The sequence below is a fragment of the Enoplosus armatus genome, chromosome 4 (assembly GCF_043641665.1).
Source record: "Enoplosus armatus isolate fEnoArm2 chromosome 4, fEnoArm2.hap1, whole genome shotgun sequence".
NCBI classification, from domain to species: domain Eukaryota; kingdom Metazoa; phylum Chordata; class Actinopteri; order Centrarchiformes; family Enoplosidae; genus Enoplosus; species Enoplosus armatus.
Window position 1 is genome coordinate 3,714,275 of NC_092183.1, and position 23,365 is coordinate 3,737,639.

The window sequence follows — 23,365 nt, forward strand, 5'->3', positions numbered from 1 at the left end:
ATACATATACAGACATATACATTGTTTTATATACATATTTTTTACTTTTATTTTTCACTTAAATATTGTAAATGTGTATATTTTTTATTTTCTATTTCTTATTTCTAATTTATGCTACTTTTTATTCTTGAATCCCCCCCCGGGGATCAATAAAGTATTTCTGATTCTGATTCATATACTGTCTCTACTTTTTCTAAAGTTGTTGAACTTCTGTTATCTGTTATTGCAAAACGCCACAAGATGGCGGTCTCGGCCTGACTCTGCTCTGTCCTCAACACTGCAGGTGTGTTTAGTTTTAGTAGCCAAGAATTATCATTGATCTTGTAAATAATAGCGTTACGTTTATGCAAACTTTGGAGTTGTACTTAGTATTTTAAGACATTTAACAGGTTGAGCAATCTCAGAAACCGTTCAAATTAGCCTCAAAAACAAAAGTCTCTCTGTGACAAAGAACAATTAACCAACACTCATATTAATGCGCAAAACGAAAACTGCCCCATTAAAGAGACGTTAGACCAAGAACTATATTGTTTCGCGGAGGGAATACATCTAGCTTGGTTAGGTGTTAACTGTTACTAAATCGTAAAAGATTTACTAGCTAATCATCTTTACACTCAAATTAACAATAATATTATTGTTAAAATATTGCCGAGTTGCTAGATGAAGTGTAACCAGCAGTAGAGTTAAAGTTCAAGTGATTGGATCAACTAACAGCTAACTAGCTTACTTGTTTTTAAGGCTAGCTAGCCTTATTACCTCCCTGGAGTAAAGCTGCGTTAACTTTTCACCAGAAAGACTACAGAGTAAATGTTCTGGTTGTCTCAACCCCCTGTGGCTCGCACAGTAAAAGTAGGCCAACCTTGCAGCAGGTAAGCTACACCTGTAGCACCGACTGACCTTCATATCAGCACCGGGCGGACTGAGCTCCTCTGGGCACCGACTGCGCATGACCGCCGGTTAACAACTTGCTGCTGAGGCGGACAAGTACAAAGAGGCTGCTGGTGGTGCGGACGGGACGGGACGTGTCGTGTGCCACGGGGTGCAACCTCGCAGAGTTTGACGTTAAGTTACCACTTTATCCGGACGATTTACCCTCCAATAATTTGACTGCTGGAACAATCAGTTGAACGAACAGAGAGGAGGAGTTGCATTCAAGTCCAAAACAGCTTGGGAGACACTTGGCGTCGGGTAAGTTAAACGCGTTGCAGTCGCAGGGAGCTTCTGATAAATGCAAGGGACGTGTTAAGTTAATCGTCCTCAATGTATTTAAGATTTTGAGGGTGTCTGTGTGGTTATTTAAGCATGCACGAGCCTTTGGGATAATGTCTTGGATGACTTAAATGTGTCTTCGGTGCATGTTCTGGGTCAGGTGGTCCTGCAGCGGCCAGACCAGACAATCCCATGAAGCGCTGCTGGTTAAGCAGGATTATGTTTAAAGTCATATGGTGTTTGTTGTACTCGTTGTGGTAATCTGGTTGTTGTTTTTTTTCTTCCTCCCCCGACTAAACAAAGCTTGTTCGCGCCAGACAGGTGTCATGGAAGTGTCTCTCGTGCTGCAGTGTGGGGTTTGAACTTTGAACTCCAAGTGCAGTGAAATGTGGTGCGTGCATTACAGGACAGACGGCCGCTTATTCATTAAGATTTAACTCGTGAGCCGTATTGTGGTGGCTCCTTTTTTTTATTTTTATGTGAGTTTGCTCTTGAAACAGTTCTCAGACACTGACCCATCTCTCTTGCATGATTTAGTAATCCCTCACAATTACATGACCCATACTGACTCAGCTTTGCCATGGATTGAACAGCGTAAATCAGGTTTCACCACAGATTTGCCACCTCAAACCTCTAAAAGAAGAATTTCTTTCTTTCACTATACTCATTTCACTGTGTGTTACAGTGTAAATGAAGCCACTGTTGGTCATATCTGGTATCCAGTCTCCAAACCGTACAGCAGGGTTCATTCTTCCTCTCCTCTTCTGATTTGGCACGCCACTACCTATTTTCTCACTGGCAGATGAAAGCTCTGCAAAAGCTTGAGGTAGGGAGCTAAACCATTCTAGGACCAGAATAGTGGGGATATATAGACCTGGATGGTGGTCCCTATTGTGCTGGTGAAGAGCTGGGATCAAACAGAGGGCTCTTCATCTTCTGCTGGGCTCAGAGGCTTTTCCACTTTTTCTTTAGCGATAAAGCTCTGAATTGATATGTCAAGGGGAAGAATATGAGCCAGTGTGGCACCTTTGGCATATCCCTGAGTCCATTTCTCTACACTTGCGTATAATAAGAACACAGATTACAAACAGAGCTTTCATCCAGGAGACCAAACAAAGCATTCCTTCAGACATAAAAGTACCAAGCTGGTGTGGCTTTGGTGAACCTGGTGATCTTTTGTACAGTCACTTTTGGAAAACATCACATTTTATATAAAGTCCTTTCATGACTTTTCCAGCTGTACCGATGTTAAACTCCAGTATAATTGAATGCTGCTTGTTCTTGTATGATACTACTTTACGGTTAAATTAATTAAGCTATGAAAACTTCATTTTTTTGTATTTGAAGTTACAGTGCTGCCATCTTAATCAAACCAACACTGATTACAAACAAATGTAAGATTATAAATACCCGTTCTCCTCACTTTGGTATGTACATTCCCAGATCTATAAGAGTCAGCAGACACACCAAAGTGCTTAAAAAGCTCTCTTGTAATTTTCAGTTGTACATCATGACGAGTATTAAACTTTATCCACCTAATTATTTACACAAAATGGCTCTGAATACATGATCTAGGGAGGCATATTTTCACTGGTGGACCTCCAGAATTACCATAAGGTTGATTCAACCCCTCTCTAAAACAGTTTCAGCAAGAAATGAACATTACATTTCTGAAGATAGGCATTACTTTTAGCTAAGTGTACCAAATAAACTGGCCTGTGTATTTGCCTTATTAAGTGGCCTAAATGGTGAACTTCTTTTGTTTAAGCTTACCAGTCCTTGTTGTCCTTGTCTCCACTGCCAAGGACAACTTTCAGGTAGTTTCAGGTACACAGTATACAGGACATTTTGTCTATTCATCATTGAAAACAATACATGGACATTTTTTTTAAACAAGTTGATTTGAATGACTTTTTCTGACATGCTGGCTTCATCCGTCAAAATTGTACCTGTTTTTCTTTGTTACAAGTTAATTGTACAATTAAAAAGCTTATTACTGCCACTGAAGGACAGTACTGTAATGAAAGGCTAATTTTCTAAATGCTAATTAATGCACCGTTTAGGTGAACTGATGACTATTTATTAGCGTAAATGCATCACATTGATTTGAGTGTGTAGGCAGCTCATGTGCCCCCTTGTTTATTTCACTGGCGTTTCTGAGCTCAGGCTTGTTCGTACTGTAACAAGCTTAGTGTTGAATCTGTACATTGTGCAGGTCCTCCAGCAACACGCAGAGCATTCCTCAGCCTCTCACTGGTTTCCCACTAACGCGTAAGCAGATCGGGTGGAAGCACAGCCTGGCGTCGGTTGGTACATCAGGCTTAGCGGCGCTCTGGGTCCACATCATCAGGCTGGTCATTCCGCCTTTGTGGACATATGGCAGAGGTCTATCAATTAACACCTTAGTGAGACGACCCTTCTGTCCACATGATCAAAGCTGGGCCTCCGCTGCTCAGATGTGTCACCCCCAGCCTCCACCTCCCTGTGATTATGACTCCCATCCCTCCAGTGTTTGTTTAGAGAAAATGACTTCCACTCCACCGCCCCGTCTGAGCGGGTTGCACGTCAAATCTGGCCCTGCTTTTCTTGCAGCTGTACAGTCCTTCCTGTGGTGTTTTCTCTGTAATTTTATATAGAGGGGGTGAAGAGTTGTAATTTTAGTTTTGGTCGAACATCTGTGCATGCTTCTGTCCCATTTGTGCATCTCTTGCATGTTTTTGTGCTTAAAATACTGCCTTTTTGGCTGCTTTAGCTTGAAAAGATGATTTCTTTCTGTACGCCCTGAACAACCCTGTATAACCCTGAAGAAACCACTCTTGCTGGTCTCAGTGTTTGGCTGTGGAGGTGATGGGAGTTGTTACAGCTGTTCAGGTCTTAGGAGTGGGATGAAGACCTACATGAGCCTGAGGGACTGCCCTGTTATTACAAGATCAAACCTACTTTGAATAGTAGATGCACTGAAACTAAACAATTAGAGCTCCCCCTGCAAAAACCAAACCTTACTGAGAACTGTACAAAAGTTTAGTTTGGTGAGATATCAGATAAGATGAGACATCGCACAAGTAACCTCTTTAAGCATAAACCTGTAAAATCTAAAATAAACTGGACGACACAGCAGATTTTAAATGAAGGACTTGTTAAATGTAATAAAAACAAAAAAGAAAAGTCAAGCTTCAGGGAATCCTCCTAAAAGATTTCCAGGGTTCTGGGGCAGCCGCCAGGCCAGCCCTACATTGTTTGCAAATTTGCGAGGAAGTCATTATTGGAGTGATCAAAGCTCTGGCAGAACTGCTTGAAAATCTTTTTAAATCAGCGCTTGCTGGATTTAGAGGCTTAACAGAGTCTGAGATGTGGCCTGCGATGGATTGGGAGACTTTAGTTTTGGCTGGGTTTGGCTTTTTCATGCACTTATTGGTCACAATTATTAGAATACTGTAAGGCATATAATACAGACATTTAAATGACAGTGTTTAATGTTCATATAAAGGTCAGATGCAGATCTTTTTTGAGTCGGGGCAATGTGTAAAGATGCTTGATCATTGGACATTGTTAACATAGAAGAATCTGTTTTGGTTTCCGATTCTTTGAATTGTCTGCCAGGTTGAAATAGAATAAAAAATGTCTTGAATAGATGCCACATGAAGGCCAATGTACTCTACTGTTTACCTCCACTGAATATTATGTTTAGGGATGTCAAATATTGTTGGATTGAAGGTTTACATAGTTCATAGTATGTAAAAAGTAGTCTGAACATGTTAACTAGTTCATGGCTAATGTTTTCGTGACGTTATGTACCAGAATATTTCTTGGTCGGAGCACCAGCAGAGACTCAAGGAAGTTACTGGTCCCGGCCAAGAAATAGTGTGGCAATTAGTGAGCTTTGGAGGTGCTGTTTGGTGGATTTTGTTACCGTTGGACCGAGCCAGTTTAGCTGTTTCCAGTCTTTATGCTAAGCTGAATTAGCTGGCGGCTGGCCATAACATCCTATTTAGCTTACAAACAAATGAACCCTTTGGCAACAATATGGCCTTTTGTGGTGCCATGAAATTTAATTCATTTTCTGCCCCACCAGTGGTAAGGATCTAAAAATAGCAAAGTTGTCTATAGACTTTAAACATTACTTTTTTTTTCTGCCACAGTTCACATTTCCCAGTACATTAGGAAACGTTATACAACTGTTAAGATTGTTCAGACCAATTAAAATGATCCTTATTGTGAGTGAAATACAGTATAAAGCAATATGACTGTTAAGGAATGTTCATTTTAAGGACCCAAGTTTAACTCTGGCTTGATAAATGGCTCTTCTGCTCCCTTTGTGTCCAAAAATAGCTCGATGAGAGGAAGCTGTTGTCTAGCTGATGGCAGACTTGATAAGCTCTTTTTGCCTTTAAGGCCTGTAGAGCTGAAGTCCCCCGTCAGTGGCATCTGTTGAGGTTGTGAACTGGAGTTAATTGAAAGTCTTGCATCACTTACCGTCACCGGACACGTGCGCTAAACTCTAAACTGTCTTATTAGATATCGCAATGTGTCCATTCTCGACTGAAACGTCCCCTCCTTGTGACCTGGATAGGCTTTCGTCGATCTTGACGTTTTTAACCATATGGAGCATTGTTTGAAGATTCAGTCCCGCATGCTTCAACATGTGTGAGATTTGTGTTGGGAGGAAAACTGTCGTGGTGGACATGAATGACTGTGATTAACCCCAGCTAAACCTTGAAGTGTGTTTCACAAAGATGTTTTGTTTCCTGGTATGTTAATCCCCTTCTTTCATTCATGCCTCCTCTCATCATGTGCTCTTTATACCAGAGATCATTGACATTTGCCATTTTCAAATTCATTCAGTTTAAATGTCGTAAATTGAGGATTTCTCGTGTGGATTTTTTCTTTTGCACACCTGATAAGTACCTACTGAGTTGTAGTTGTATAGTGTTGGATATTGTTTTGACCCACTTTTCATAAACATTGCGTGGAGAACATTTTATTGAATAACTTTGACCACACCTCCCTGACATGTGGTTTATCCATCATGTCAACACAAAATACAATTGCTATCATCTTGAACTGGATGTAATTAAATGTTTTTTTTGGAGTTGTACAGACAAACAATTGATTTATTAATGATTTCTTATGAAGGAGCGTTAATGTCGACCTTACTCGTAGGACTGTAGTGGACATGCCTTTGTGCTTTAATCTTTCATGGTCTCTGCTAGAGCTAATGGGTTGAACCTGTGAATTGAATTAAGTACGCGCTGCAGAGATGCCCCAAAGAAAAAAGGCACTCTGCTTGATGAGGCATGTAGTTAATTATTGTTTTGATATTTGACCACAGAGGGAGGAGTGGCAGAAATGAAAACAGAGTGTGGTGAGGCAGGGAAACCCAAACACTTCAATTATCTTTCACTGCCTTACCCAAGGAACGCAGGTGATTTTCACTTTTGTTCAATGCTGAAAATAGCTAAACTATCACACACAGTAGAGTGGGACAACTTCACCTACCTGCAAAGTGCATGGAGAAGTGAGAGAAGTCCAAACTCCAGCAACTTTTTGTAGTTTTAAAATCACAATAAATATTTTTCTTAATACGAAAACTGTTTTTAGAACACACAAAACATTTAACTTGGTGATATAAAGACGTGTTTGGAGCTGGAGCTGAAGCAGGATATTTTCCACGTTTGTACAAAAAAAAGTTAGTGTTTACATTTATATCTGCCAGCATATATGTAGATACTGAGACGTGAGAGATAAGCCAACATCAGCCGATTACACTGGCTCTAATCGGCCACATTTGTTTTCTTACTCGTGACCTCTCTGTTATTTAGGTGGCCCACCAAGAAAATGCGCCAAGCACTGCAGTACAGTACACAGGAGGATCGTGATTTGACCAAAAGCATATGAGTTACTGAGGGATTTGTGCATGAACAGACCCAATTAACAGCTAAAGAACACCTCCATTGTGTTCCAGAAACCATAAAGAAAGTCATACCATTGCACCAATATTCCTTCATTATAATGAACACGGCAAGTGTAGATAATCTCTTCTTACTTAGTTAGAGATTAAACATGTAGTCACAGAGTTGTTTCATTATAAACTACTCTGGCAATGTTGAAGAAATGTGTCACCGAATGCAACTGTATTGCTCTTTGATTTGAATAGTTTTTGAGGTAATTCCTATGGAGCAGTAATAGTACATACCATGTGGCTTTGACATGACAATCCTTAAACTCACAACTGTGAAAGTGCTGCACGATGCACAAAGTGAGAATCATGGACCGGCTTGATCAGGGGATGTGAGCTGCTGCCTTGCTGGAAGGTATAGAGTATTAATCTGCCACACTGGGCGGGGATTAAACCAGCAGTCCTGTTGTTACTGCTCCATTTATTCCAACCACCATGATAGAGATCGGCAAAACTTTCAACGCTTGTATGTACAAATCTTCCATGGCTTCCTCCGTCAGAAGGAAGTGTCAGTTTGCAGAAGCAGCTCAGCCTCAGCTTGTCATTATCCCGTCAGAACTGCTTGTGAATGAAAGGCAAGTCGTCTGAGAAAGAGAGGAGTGAAACATCCCGCCTGTTTGGTGTACGTTAAGCAGGACAAGGCAGGTGCAAAGGGAATTCAGGGCTCAATTGATACTGTGATAATCCCTCAGCTATGCAGGCATGCACAGACTTTGCCTGTCAAGTTGAGGCATTCCACAAGAAGGCAGTCTGATTTCAATTTAGTCAGAACTCGACGCGCATCAGGAGAGCTAAGCAGCCGCAACCAGGTGGCATGCTAGCTTTTTTTACCATAAACCCTATTCTATTTATGACATGTTTTATTTTCCCCACATTAAGTGAAAACTAAATACTTTATATACGTGAAGTAGGTGGTTGTGTACAGCATTTATACAGGTCTATATACAGTATATACATCGTGCTTAGATTTATATTTAATCACCTAATAAGAAGTCACACAGTGACACAGCGTCGTCCTGCTTACCAGCTTAAAGGAAGTCCATGTAACGTGTTTCTGAGGAGCAGCAAGTGACAACAGCAACATAAGTAAAGAAGAGTCATAAAGTCAGCTAACTGAGTCAATAGTGTTGGTTACATAACGATGTCTACCACAGGTCGGCTAACATTAACCACCAAAAGCTGCTAGTTATACCAGACCAAGAAGGGCTGTAGCTGAAAGTCCCCTGAGTGTGTTGAATTAAATGTGGGTGCGTTTTATTGCTCATAAATTCAACTTTTTCATTTCAAAGACTGGGATTTTGTTATTTCTGCTTTGCACAGTCTCGCTTCAACCTGTCAGTGATGCTTCCAGAGTCTGATTTCTGTGGAGAGAGCGCTCACGTGCTGCTGTTGGGTTATTACAGTCACCTTCAGAGGGTGGAAGTGTGTAGGTGAATCTGTCGTGTCTTTTAATCAAGAGAGTAGACATTATGCAGACTCAGTGCGGGTAGTTATCATCTCTTCATTGAGTAGGTTTTTGGTCTCTGCACAGGCACGAGAACGACGATCCTCCAGGAAGTCACTGTGTGGCTGTCACTCGCCAAGAAATAGTTACAGCGTGTAATCTACAGTGTGTTGTCTTAATTAGTCAGTTTTTATTCTAAGCTGGACATGCAGACATGAGATTATCAATGTTACTGGTGTTTTTCACAAAATGTTGTTGAGCCATCTTACATTTTAGTTATTTCTTAAGCGCAAATCGAGACGTCATTTTTTTTATAGACCAAATGATTAATCAAGAAAATAATTGGTAGATTAGTCGATTTAATAAAATTCATTGTTAGTCTTAATGCTCTTTTCCTGCCATGAAAAAAGGCCTCTGTTGAATTCCCTTCAATACACCGTAAATCAAACTGCAGTTGAGCCTTGAAAGCGGCGTCTTTCATTCTCAGAAGATATATGTTGGGTGGAGGATCACTTTTTAATGAGAGGTAAGGCGTACTTTTACATGGAAATCTTGCCTTGTGCAGCTTTTTACCCGCAGGCGATTGGAAACGCCCCCCGTTTCTCCACACTTGCATTATCCTCTACACCACAGAGAGAGCTGCTGAATTTCTCTCCTGCCAGGGATGCCACTGTTTACGGCTGAGAGCTTCGGTCCGCTAGTCACCAGGCTGCTCGTATTACAGTCTCCCTCAGTGGCTGGTATTGTCAGGTTACAATGTGTGTGTGTGTTCGGTGTCTGAGCGGCTGTGTTGTGATTGGCTCGTGCTCTGCCGTGTGAGACAGCGCTGGGTGACGTCTCCATGTTAATCCCTCATTTCTCTCTGGGATGTGTCCTCTCTGGTTGTACTGGGAGCTTTCTGTGAGCTGCAGCTGAGGGAAATGCTCCCACAAAATAGCTTTGAGACTTTTAAGACCTGAAAGACGGTGAGTGCAAAATGTGTCTGGGAGTTTGTGAGGCAAGTCTGTAGTTGCTAATGCAACTGTTGAATTGTTTTCTGTAGATGTCTTCTTTTCGACCTGCATATTTGGATTCATATAACCTGACGATGAACACCTTTTTTTTTTGTTTAGAATTTTGTTTCATATTTTAACAGTATTTCATAGTTTGCATGCAACATAGTGAAAATACACTTATCGTTATATTGTTTAGCTCCTACTGTTGCTGCTAGTATTGATCTAGTACTTGGGGTTGATATCTTTGAGTGTGAACTGGTTTTAGGGTCTAGTCAGGGTTTTGGGGGTGAGGGGTGTCTGTTGTGTCTACAGCTGCTGCTCTACACATTCCCAGTGAAGATCCAGTCACTCTGACCTTAAGGCTGGCTGGGGCTCCACCTTTTTGGTCGAGATGTGGAAAAATGAATATGTTGTGGCCTTCTTAACAAGACACTGGCTGATGTTACTTGTTCTGGGGATGCTGTCACACCTGACCTGCTTGTTGTGGTTCAGAAAAACCCTTTGGTTCAGTGTGTTTTTAGGCTGGTGTGAAAGCTGTCGGATGAGTTCTGGTTCTAACGAAACAGCCAGACCAAGACCCACCTCTTCCTGTGGTGTCTGTTTGTTCTCAAGAGGACTGTGGTGCTGTTTGTGGTATGAAGGCAACATGGATCAACCACAGGATTTTATGATAGTAGATGTGTGGTTTTAGCATGAGTTCAAAAGCTAAACTACTATTATTAACCCCCCCTGTAATATTAGGGTTCAAGATGCCTCTTTTTCATCCTGTTTCTACCTGATCCTTATTATCCATAACGTGCGGTTGAGTTTCATACTCAAGTTATTCCTGTGACACCAGAGAACACAAGTAAACATAAGATGCAGTAAAAGGCAGCATGATCTGCTGTCAGTCACCAGAATCTGATCTCACCACGTGAGTCCATGTACAGAGGATGATGCTGAATCACCAAAACTATGAATGAGTTGCTGTCAGTACATATGACATCATGTTTACTCCTCGAGGTTCACTTGTGAAAAGTTGCGAAAGTGACCTGTTTATCACACAAGTAGTAAACCAAGTGGCCCCTGAAAATATATTTGACAACAAATTGCGCTGAGGTTTTGTTTTTCTTCGCTCTGGTGTTGACGGCCTGTGATCACTTGCTTGTGGTAGAAAAAAAAAAAGGTGCAGTGGTGATGGACACAATGCAAAAAGTACAGGTCAGCCACACATGAGCCTAACAGCAACCGCCAACCAACAGGCCTCTTGGTGTGTACTGGGTTATACAGGCTTCCTACTGGGGAAGAAAGTGCACGACCTTGTTGAAGTTATTAGCTGGACACAGGTGGCGGTCATGACATCAATCCTACTCTTTGTTATTTTGTTCTTTAGGAAGACGGTAACATCAGTTCACTGTGAAATACATCTCACGTGTCACAGCCGTCGAGCGGCCGCTTAACATTTTGGAAATGAGGCTGTTTTAGCAAGTTGTCATCACATTTCTTTCCCCAAACTCGTAGGAAGTTACTACGGAGAGGTGAAGACAGCAACACGCTGTTTTTTGCAGTCAGGGGTTTCAGGGGTTTCATAAAACCTGTCTGCAGCCACATGCCTTTTTGATTCGGTGTGTAAACATCTTCCCGAAGACGAAGGTCGGGCGTTTCTCAGTAAACTGTAAAGCTGCAGCAGTAAATGATTTCCTCTTGCGGTCAGTGGGGCTTTGTTTACAGTGGAGATTGACTCCCTGGTGACACCATTGATCTTATCTGCTGCGGTTAGAGCTACTGTGCTCATGAAGGCCTGCTGTCAGCACACCACATGGGGAGCGTTTTAATATGAGGCTGCGTTTCTGCAGGAGGCAACATATATTTAAGCATCCCACATTAATTATAGTGAGAAAATACTCGCGTGATCTGTAATCAACGCATAGATGATTGAGTGAATGTGTAATGATTTGCTGTTTTATGGTGATAAAAGTTTTTGCAGATACTTTGACGTGTTTTTCTTTACTTTGATGTATGAAAATGTGCCGTTGTCAGCACAGTGAGCGATGTCCACGGTGTTTGGCTCTGTGACTTTAGTCCTCATCGCCGTGCTGCGGTGAAGTCGGCTTGACAATGGCCCTGCGTCCTCTCAGGTTTCAGTTTCCACAAAGTGAGGGGCAGATCGCCATGGCAACGCCGTCCACAGGTTCCCTGACCTATCCCGCGTTCCCCCTCTGAGGAGCGTAGAGCACAAGTACAGTGGTCGACCGATGACGTGCTCGTCCCAGCTGTTCGCAGCAGTTTAGTCTGATTAATTTAATGTTGATTGAAGATAACCTGCTGCCTGCTACGTCATAATGTAACTCAAAATTAGTTTTGATCTTGAGTGTGAGGTATTTTATAATTACATGTAACTGCAATATAAACACGTGAAGTGATGACATGTGAACACTCTGCCTTGTGAGGGAAGATACGGATCCTTGTTGACATAAAAATATTGTAAATGCTTTATCAAAGCAGCGACATCATTGGGATTGTGTTGTATTATGTTTATTATAGCTCTCTTATCTTGTCATTGTTCAATAACGTCGTACTTGAGTGGCACTCTTCATTGACAGAAGTAGCTTTTTATTTACCGAAAAGTCTTATTACTGTCTAATGACTGTTTGTTTAAATAATGTGACACTACAAACCTGTAGATGGTTAATTATCCCAGCAGTCATGAGCGCCTGTTTAATCGCATTATAATCATTTCATCCGAGGAGTCATGCACATTGACACCTTTGTAATTCCTGGATGGATCAAAAACTAGCCTCAGATGATATCCACATGCCACTGAGATGCTTTATGACCAAACCGGTTTAATGGGCTGTAGAAAGTCGGCCTGTTTTTGTTTATTCAAATTAGAGACTGTGTTGCTCTTTTGATAACTGGGTTTAATATAGGAGTTGTTAGGATAGAAGGCAGCAGTATGCTTTGTAGTCGATACTGTAACAAGTGGTGCATTTAGATCCCCAAAACAACATTTATTGGTTATTTTAAAACGTGTCATAATGAAATAAATAATTATATTGTCAAATACATAGATATACATAACCAAATACCTTCCCAGTGACCTACAAGTGCCGGTTATAATGCCTGCCTCTGTTAGCAGGCTTGATAACTGCTACCAAGTCAGCTAGCTCCCGTTAGCGAGCGCATCAACTGTGCCGAAGTAGCTAATTAGCTAACTAGCTGCTGTTGTAAATAAACACAGTCCAGATCCAATAAGTAGTTTAGTTATTCAGATCAACTAGGAAAACGATGTTGCCTAGCTAACCAGCTAACTTGGCCTGTTTGCTTTTCTCATTGGTTGCTCAGCTAACGGGAGCTAGCTGGTTAGCAGACAGGGGCTGGGGAAAAAAGTAAAATTTCAAAGTTAATAAATCCGTTACTGTGATAAAAAGAGATTTTTTTTTGTGGTTTATTAATATCTTTTACTGGATTTATTTGATCATTTATTTCAAAACACACGCTTCTTATTCGTAGCAGACAATCATTGATTTTACCTGCTGAATAATAAATGTCATGGGCAGATTTTTTATCAACGGTGACTAATTAATGTCAATTCCACAAATGGACTGAACAACAAAATGAGATACTGTTGTCTTTTAACCGTGGTTTCTGCAAACTGGAGTTTCTACTACGCCGTATATACTCAGCCAAAGAAGGCTAGATGTATGTATGTATGTATGTGTGTATCTTGCAGTGAGGAACACCAACAGAGTGGTTAGTTTCTACCTGAACGATGCCTGTGTGGTGGTGTCCCTGGCTGACTGGTCTGAAAATGATGATTTTATTTACTTAATATTTTGGAGTTGCAGAGTGACGGGGGGTCACTTTTCCAATGAGCTCATATTTGGATTTTAAACAATAACAGTCACGGTGGCAAGGTCCAATGTTTCCTTGCCAGGTTTTGACCATGTTTTTTTGACAGTTCCAGTTTATCTGTTGTTCATTGTTGCTGCAGCTTCCTTCCCTTCCTCTCTCGTCTAGCTGTTTTGCATATTCAGTGACATCTGCCACCAAACCTCGCCAACGGCAAATGCTGATTGTTCCTGCCCTCCAGCGTCGCTGAAATAATAGCAGAGCACGCAGGTCACCACTCGAGTCAATATTTGTTCATGGACAGCGCCTTCTGGGCACGGGCTGTCAGTTTATTAGAGACAAGACTCATGAGGATGATCTAAACCAGGTTTTGACCTGTTGTTAACCTGTCCACACACCAAAAGTGACGAATCATCCCTGTGAGAAGAAGAACTCTTATGATGGTGACGGTAAAGAAATTATATCTAAACTTGCTGCTGAGTTTTGGGTCTTTTTTTTCTTTTTTTTCTTTAAATGAAAAGCAAGGTCATAGTATCTACAGTCTGGTTGTCTGAGTATTAGTATTTCTAAGCTAAAATATTTTCATCCCCCCCCCAAATATTTTACAAATAAAGTAGTTTACTTGAAAGATACTCTTGGTCTGCAGTTGGCTATAGCAGCTGAAATCACAGAAGAGTGTACAAGATTTTAAAGAGATTATAATACTTAGGAAAATGCCAAAGACGCTGTTAACACTGTACCAATTTAAACAAATTTCAGACTCAAACCAGGGACGTTGCTGTTGCATGGTACGCATCTTATACCATCAGACCCCCACCAATTTAAACCACAATACTGCTGAGTACATATTCCTGTTTAAGGTTCCTGTGTATTTGTTACAATCCTTGGAGACGCAGTACAGGTAATTAAAAAAGTGTTGAACTGATTGATGGAACAATTAATGTAATTCACTTAAAACTCTTTTTTTATTGCTTAAATCCTCATGACGGTAGCTAGTAAGATAAAACCTTTACTGCCACTAGTTACGCGCCAATATGGCCGCTTTGTAATGAACCTCTTTGATTTGTTTTTTCCTCTAGCTTCTAAAACAAATATACTTTTGATCTACTACTTAAGATTTCATTTTCACAAAATAGATGCATGAAGTAATAAAAAAAAAAAGTGGGGAAAACTGGCTAAATGCAGCCAGACAAACTGTTTTTAGCAAGCCACAAAGAAAATGTCAAAAATAAGATTGAAATACCGAAAGTTGTAAGCGTATTCCTACATTGCAACAGATACAAGACATTTAGTTGTTTAAGTGTGGGAATCTGGCACACGGGGAATATGTGGCCCCTGTTTGGAGCGTTCCATACAAGCTTGAAAAAACTTTTTCTGGCTGACAAAACACGAGTTTTTAAGAGCGATAAAAGCGGCGCTGAATAATAATGTTGACAGCACTGAAAGATTTGTTGTCTTTCTTTTTTTCTGTTCTCTCTGAATCATTCCCAAACGTGACATTGAAAATTCCCAGAATACCCTGGGAGTTAATCCCTTTTGTTCGCCGGGAGGATCCCCACTTCCACCAAAACAGAGGGCGGCCATAATGCCACAGTGTTTCCAGAGGAATGTTACTGCTATTGTTGAGCAGGATGACTCCCACTGGGAAGACACCACCCCCCTCACCCCTTCACCCCCCCTCACCCCTTCACTGCCAACACAATACAATGTGTTGCATTCTACCTATGAAGGCATGCTACTGTTTTCGTAGCCTATGACCCGCTGACCTCGAGCTGAGACCAAGATAATGAAAAGGATGACACGGAAGTCATTAGTTAGTCCCACAGTTAATACAGCTTCCCTTCTGCTCGACGACGGCCGGGAATCCTCACTTTTACTTTTTCCAAACACAGAAGTCTTTATAAACATACTGGAGTGACATTTATCGTTTTTGTACAATTCTGAATTGTTGATGTCGGCAACTGGATGAAAAGTCTGAAGATGCAACTTTTTCTTGAAGAAATGTCCTTTACGTATAACCTAAGAGACAAAATGTACACTGAAGTTATGAAAGTTTTTATATCTAGGACTGCAAATATTTTCATTATCGATCAATCTGCTGATTTATATTTTTTGATTAATGCTTTAGTCAATGAAATATTAATAGTAGAAAAATGGCGTTTTCTCAGTGCCCAAGATGGCGTCTTCAGTATGCTTGTGTTGTCCAACTAACAGTCCAAAACCTTAACGCACTAAATTTACTGTCATATATGACAAATAAAAACAGCAAATCATAACAATTTAGAAGCTGGAACCAGAAAATGACGAAAACTTGATTGTCAAAATAGTTTTAGATAGTTTTCAATCAACTTATCGACTAATTGTTGTGCTTCTAATTGTTTTCATTAGCGACTAATCTGCCTGTAATTGTTTTCAGTTAGTTGATTTAAGCGTTTAGTCTGTGAAGTGTCCAAAACAGTTTGTTGTCCCAGTTCAAGATGTCATCACATAGAAACTATTAAAACTAAGAATTTATATAATACATCAATTAAATATCTTTCCTGTTCTGTTAAACAACACTTTTCTTAAATGTAAGTGGCTGTTTCAGGAACTTAAACACCATAGGCTGCCCATTTTCCCTTTTTTTTAAAGGTTAATATTTTATTTCATCGTGTATTATGAGGTAGCCTTACATAAAGACGTTGATTACACATTTGTTACGTCAAATCTTTCTTCACCCGGAGGAGCTCGGCCTCTCTCTGAGCCCAACACACATTTGCTGTTTTAACGACGTGCTGAAGCTGTTGAAGTTTACTGTATGAAGACGGGGAGCCTCTTTGTTGTCATTCTTGGAGAACAGAAACTGCCAAAGTGTCTGTCAGGCTGACAGCGTTGAAGGAGACGCCTCTCGGAGGTTGTTTGAGTGTGAGGTGATGCAGTGTTTTTCCATGTTGTATGTGCAACCGGGTATTAAACCTTTTTTTGCATGGACCGAAATGTGCCAGTAGCCTGGAGCATCGAAAACTACCAAGTACTGTTCAGATTTGTGTTTGTTTTTAATCTTGTTAATCGTATGTAATATTTGTAAATTTAAAAAGTTAAACTTATCTTCTGTGGGTCATGGTTTTTGGTTTTGGCTGAATTTTGGCATGTCACCAGCTCCGTCCTCTCGTCTCTCTCTTTGTTCTAATATTTCCTCGTTGCTTCCCCCATGGGAATAAATTAGACTTTCAAATTTGGGACCAAAGTGGCGTGTGGACAGCTTTGAGCGCTGTCAATGAGGAAGCCTGGGGCTGCTAACAGGGAGAGAAGAAGGGTTTCCTTTTTGGAAGGGGTTTTTGCCTCCCATAGCTACTGTCACACCCCCCCCCCCTCCAAAAACACCCCCTTTCCTTCCCCACACACACCTTTTTTATCTCCCCTTCTCTCAGTGGAACAAATCATTTAGCTCCCACCCTAATGGGATTAGTCCTCACTCCCTCCCTCCCTTCCTCTCTTGTCTTCTTTCTTTTCTTTCACATGCTGGAGTCCATCCTTCAGTTCGTCTCTTTTGGGGGGGCGCTGCCTCTGGAAAAACACAAGTGGTTCATCTCAATGAAAAGCTTTAGGGAGAGAACATTGTTAATTAATGAGGAGTAAATGGAGGATTTTATTTAGAGCGTTCGTCACCTCATTTTCTCTTTGTGTGAACTGAATTTGTTGCGAAAATTTTCTCTGCTGTGATCTTTATTTCCTCTGAATGAGACTGAATCACTTATTTTTGCACTCAAGGCCAAAATAAACTCTTTATCGCTGCAGTTTGGTTGCTTTATCATCACAAGGCGTCCCAGCGACTGAGCCGGGATAACGGTGAGTCCCCCAGATTAGCATGCTTGATATCCCGGTTGACAAATGACATTGAAGCCCGTTAATCAGGCCTAACCACTGATGTCACCACATTAAGCAGTACGGACCTGATGTTGCCGTGATAAACAATGAGGCCAGCTGAGAGGATCACAAAAGCCAGCCAGCGTCGGGGCCGGCTGGGGACGAGGAGCTCAACAGATGGACATGAATATATTTTACATTACATTTAAATTTGATGCTTTTCTCCTGGGGTCTTTATTTACAGAACACCCTACGATAAAAGCAACAGAAGCAAATAAGTGATTACGTATAAATTAGGACGTATAAAAAAGGAGAATAAAAGCTCTGAGGAAAGCGTGAAGCTCTACAGGCATCGATTGCTTTGATGGCGTGAACTGAGTTGTATTTTTGAAGTTGAGTACCTAATTGGACCTCACACTTTCTGCCTTTTTTTTGATGTGTGGACAACTACTGTCCTGTTAGCTCGGTTGCTAAGGACAATAAGTTCTCACTGTTTATTCAAGACTTACTTGTGCTATTGATAATAGGTGTGAACCATTCCTGTTTTGTGGAGCAGTTTGAAAGCTGATAGCGGAGGGTTAAGTAGCTAATAAGCTACGATGGTGTCCTCCATTTTGGACTCGAAGGCAACCAAAGTTGAATTTCTGAAAGTTTCGCATGGATTTATTTTGCCCTCACCAGAGAATCCACTGATTGTGGTAATTCAGTTTTAAAAGAATTGATCTTACCACAAAACTTCAGTTTTAAATGCCGGCGTTGCCTGTGCTTAAGGCTGGTATCATTTTATCTTTTTGTTATTATCAGCAAACCCCATAAAAACCCAACCCCAGCTGGCTTTAAATCCTCACAGCATGACCTTCTCACATAGTTCCTCGTCCACAGAAGGCGGCAACTGACCGAGTGATCAACAGTTGACTGGCATTGATCATGAGATTCTGATCAATTGAAAGACCAACTGCTCTCAGAAGCCAAGCAGTTTAATGGTTCGGATGGATTTTCAGTGGAAAACATATTTTTGGAGGCTGTTTTTCATGCTCCTCTTGTGGTTGAAAGCCCCTGAGGCTGGCAGGTTGTCGTTCCTGCTCCCCGGTGACGCTCGGCCGCCTTTTGTTCCCAGGACCTGGACCATGGCACAGCTGGGACTGCAGCCTCTAGAGAGAAAAAGCTGGTTCTTGAGGGAGTGCTGATTGATTTTGAAAGAGAGCTCCATTAAAAAAAACAAAACAAAACATATCTTTAGGCTCCATTCAAAGTCTGTTATGTAATTATTTTTAGAAATTAGGTTTTGGGGACTAGGAAGCATGGCAAAAGTGAAAGCAAATAAACATGTGTAGCCCTGTTGCCAGAGTTACCGTGACCCTGAAAACTGTCTTGTCTTCATCTCAACAGCCTTTTAACAAAGGAGGTGTCAACTCCAGAACACATGAGCTCCAAAAAAACATGTATGTATGTAGTGCTCTACAGGCACCATTTTGAGTGTCTTAGTTCTTCATGTAGGACGTATGAACCATGTGAAACGTTCCTACAGTGGAACATAATGCGTACTAATAATAAATAATGCTTTAATTTCCTGAGATCGCTGAATATTGTTAATATTAATCCGTTCTATAAAGTCAGTATTGGTGACAGTATCCAGTATATATGATCCAAAACGGAACCAACATTTCTTAAAACAAGTCGTTGCAGTAGAGATATTTTAGTTTTTAATTCAAATCAATTAATTGTGATTGCTCTGGAGGTGTAGCTCAGAAGAAGGCAGTTTACTGCACTATGTTCAAATACCTCAAAACTACTTCATGACAGTACTTGCGTGAACGTACCTAGTTTTGAAAAGAGCAGTCAGAAATGTCACAAACATGATACATGTTACTTTTCCGTTGTGTTGAATTACACCGTTAATAACTGCTGTTTCTGTTGATGGTGTAGTACAACAGCTGTATGTAGTACAACAGCTGTATGTAGTACAACAGTCCATGCACACCTGATAAATAGTGACACATGATTAGTGGCAGGATATCAGGTGACAACTTGCTGCAAAAGGAAGTGCCCCCCATTTAAAGGCTTCCCTCTCCAGTCAGGTCCATGCAGCTTTTGATCATTTTGGGTCCCAGAGCAGCATCTCTATACATTCGTGTAACCCACCACCACCACCACCACCACCACTCCGCCTTCCCCCTGGCAGTAATCCAGCGCAGCGTGGCCCCCTGACTCATTAACACCATAATTGGTCCAGCAGCTCAAGTGTTTATGGCGGGCCGAACAAAAAAAACAATAAGAGTCTAATCAAGAAGGTTTGTCCGGCTTTAAAAACATTCCTGACATCGTAATGTGTTCGACCAGCCGGCTGCCAGCGTTGCAGACGCGTAACTGTCCGTCACCGCTGTCGGAACATATTTAAAGGTGAAAACGTGGAGCTAAACTTACTTCATTCTGCAGAAATCAGTTGTCAATCCTCTTTTGCTCTCTTTAAAGGTGTTTTTATAAAGTGTGTTTTTTTTCCTTTAGGCTCAGTTCGGTGTCTTTTGTTAAAGTTTAGTGAAAGAGCTTCCTTTCCCTCCTTCATGCTGTCATCACTTTAATTAGCTTGTTGTTCATTGTCTGGCTGCTGTCAGAGGAGAAGGGCAGCAGAGGAGGCAGAGGTGGATCTCATTGGTCCGTCTCCAAAAGGTCAGCGGAGTGGGCTCACTTGGCACAAAAGCAAACATGGGAGCACTTAAGATGGAGCATTTCTCCCACAATGCCTCTCTTTGACAAAGCTGACAGCCGAAGTGAAAGCTGTGGGAGTGACAGCCTCTCACCGGAGCTACAGACTTAATCTGGATCTTGTTGTATTTTGAGATGAAAGTGGCAGCGTTTCTTCTTTTTTTTTCTTATTGGCTCTGCTTTTTTTTCTGTGCTGTACTTGGGTAAAGTACATGTACCTCAAAATTGTACTTTCTTATTGTATTTCTTTTTTCTTCAACTTTATACGTTCACTCAACTGCTATTTAGAGGGAAATTTTGTACTTTTTTACCAGTAGCAGTATATGAATTAGTCACAATTAGCTGCACCTTTACCAGCCGCAACATTACACATAAATGCATGGTGCCCCATTAAGGAGGGTCCCCAGTGTGGGCCGGTGGGTGATGAGTGGTGCTCACCAGCCCATGGCTCCCCTCCTCCACCTTAGTGACTCCACTCAAGAACTAAACAAATAAGTGGCTCCAGTCTGTCCTTGGTCAAGTGCAGGCCAGACAGAGGAAGGTGGGGGAGGGTGCAGAGAGAGGGGTACCAGCTCTGAGTGGGAAACAGTGGAGGCTTCAAAGGGGTCCAAACCAGACTGAACGAGTAATTCAAGGAGAGGAAGAAGATGGAGAGAGGCAGAACTAAAAGAGCTAAAGAGATGAAATGACGATTTAATCCCCAGAGGATGTTTTATGTGATTCTGCTGTTTGGAAACCGGCTCAAATTCAGCTGTCGGTAAGAGAGGATGCTAAAATTAGTTTGCTTTTGTTGGGACCCTTCAAAGGTTTTGAGATCTTTTGAAGGTTCCCAAAACAGGAACAAAAATTGTAGGTGTTTTGGATTTCAGCTTAATGACTCCATTAATCAGAAAATGAATCAATTCAGTTTTAATAAACACTTATTATTACTATATTATACTTATGTTAATTATATGTATTATAATTTTGGCAAAACTGCCAAACCAGGTTCTTGAATGTGAGGATTTGTTGCTTTTCTCTGTTTTTGTATCATTGTAACTTGATTATCTGTGTTTTATACCTGTTTTTCTTACATTTTACTGACAAACAGATTAATCAATGAAATAAACAAATACTCCGCAGGTTCCTTGATAAAGAAAATAATCTATAACTACTCTCCCAATCAGGACCCAGACTTAAAGATAAATTGGAGCATTTTACAATAATTATATCTAAAAACTTATAGAAGGTAAGAGTTTTCACAGTAAATGTGATTTTATAAAGAACAACATGCATTACTAACACTTCTCTACTAAGTTTCTATAACCGAGCCCCATGCTCTCTGGATCGGAGCCATCGTTTCCCTCTAGGGGGCGCTGCTGTCAGCAGAAGGAATTGCTGTGTTTTAGAGGAAAAGGTTTCAGAAGAGTTGTGTGTCCTGAACAGGGTGGATGAAGCCGCTTCATGCTGCTGTGAGCTGAATAGGCTGATAAATCATATACCTCACCGTCTCTGGAATATGGAAGATATAGTCTGGTATTTGAGGAGCTGCGAGTGAGAAAGTTAAAAACAATCCTTGAATTAAACAACAAGTAAATGTTATTTCAAGTAAATGCTATCAACATTTTAAGATTGTTTTGAGAGGCTGAACATGATCCTTACATCACTCAGGACTTCATCCTCATACGGTTACTGAGGCAGGTAAATTGCACCTGTTTTGTTCTTTGCAAATTAAGTGTTATTACCTCAAACAAGCTGAAGGCTAAATCTAATTGAACCCATAAAAGAGGAGATAAACTGTTTGGAACTTGGCAAAAACTTTTAGTTGTGGCATTTTAGAAAAGGTACCAAGAGGCAGCTGATTTGCTGTTTTGCTGCAGGCGAGAAAAAAAAAAAAGTAAAAGTAAATCTCGGAGCAGTAAATCGTAGGTGGAGCTCGGTGCTGGAGTGCATCTGCCAGATTTTTATCATCCAGCACAATAAATCACATGTCGGGGTAATCATAACCACAAGAACTCGCACCCAGATACTCTGAGATCCTTTTTTATCTTGTTTTCTTTTCCTATTTTTTTTTTTAAAAGTAGCCTTTGAAGTCTTCGTTTTGGTTGTTCAAACCTTGCTGAGGAAAGATAGAAGGGGGTGTGTGTGGGGGTGGGGGGGTCTGTTAAACCTGCAGATTGTGCTGCCAGCTGTCAAGATAAAGGGTTGAACCGGATGAAGCACATTCCTAAAAATAGAGGCACAGCAGTTTAAGACACCTTTCTTACATGTGGTCTCCTCTCCTGTCCGTTGTTTTAGATTTGTTTAATTTAACATACGTGTAGAATACTCTCGTCATAGGCGGCTGCATATTACATACATCCTTATTGACCTTCTTTACATGAGGGTTGAGATGCTAAATTTAGGGTTTGTATTATTCTTGTCCCGTTTCTAGTAAAGTTATGTGGGAGGATATGTCTTTAAAATACATCAGGTGGAAAAAGATCCTTCAAGTAGCTGGCAGCGTTACGTTCCTGTGGATGTTAGCTGTTACTGTGTTGAGAAAGTTTTCTGTACACCTTTGGTACGAGTGGCTAATCTCCACGTGCCTTCTCCATCCTGAATACATGTAAATGAACCATTGTCTTTTATGCTGTCTGTTTGTTAAGTACACGCTTTAACCTGCTGCACGCCTTGAAATCATCTTCTGGAAGAAATGAACACTTGACTAAATGACCTGCTTTTGCCTTTTCTCAGACTCTGCCGCTGAATTTTTTAAAGATTTTAAGAGTACAATATGCTGTAGATTTAGATATCTCTGCATGTGTCTCACAGATGGTCCAGACTGTTGCTCTGAGCATAAAAAGGACGTCAGGAACGAGGATTTAAAATGACAGAAGTTCGTTCCTATCTCGAAATAACAAGGATCCTTTTTCAAGCGTCTTTTTCTGGAGACACACTGTACAAGTCTTTTCTGAAAGAGATATAATGGTCAGACAGAGGAATGAACATAATGACGTGTAATTTTCTTTTGATTTCCGTAGTTACAGGCTTAATTGACCCAAACGCTTGTCGTTCTCGAATGCTATGTTTATCCTCGTGCACAAAGTCTGCGGCTGCACCAGAGGAAGAATAGCGGCGAGTTGAAAGTGATATCACCAGAAATAACTTGATGTGTGATTATACAGCAGCAGGACTGACTGAGCGTTGACTCATCCTCTCACTTTATGGTCTTCTGTACTCTCCTTGTTTCGTGGTACTTGTGATTTTTGAGCACACGTCAGATTCAAGTCAGTCAAGATTTGGATCCAGATTTCACTTTTGAAGAGCAGTTACTTTATTAGTTAGTAGAGGCCGGCTCGCTGAACCCACTCGTAAAGGTACGGTGCTCGTTTTCGACATTTACTTCACACAATGACAGTG

The 23,365-nt window shown here is 41.0% G+C and overlaps 1 protein-coding gene across 2 annotated transcripts in view; it reads left to right on the forward strand.

The window, feature by feature from the left end:
* The first annotated feature begins 1,128 nt into the window (after positions 1-1,128).
* Positions 1,129-23,365, forward strand: part of kank1a (KN motif and ankyrin repeat domains 1a) — a 52,229-nt gene continuing 29,992 nt past the window's right edge. The window contains exon 1 of one of the 2 annotated variants that reach the window (XM_070904129.1): positions 1,129-1,188. The gene's annotated coding sequence lies outside the window, so the exon portion shown is untranslated. Of the gene's footprint in view, positions 1,189-9,502; positions 9,575-23,365 lie in introns of those variants that run through there. The other variant, XM_070904130.1, reaches the window with a different exon arrangement.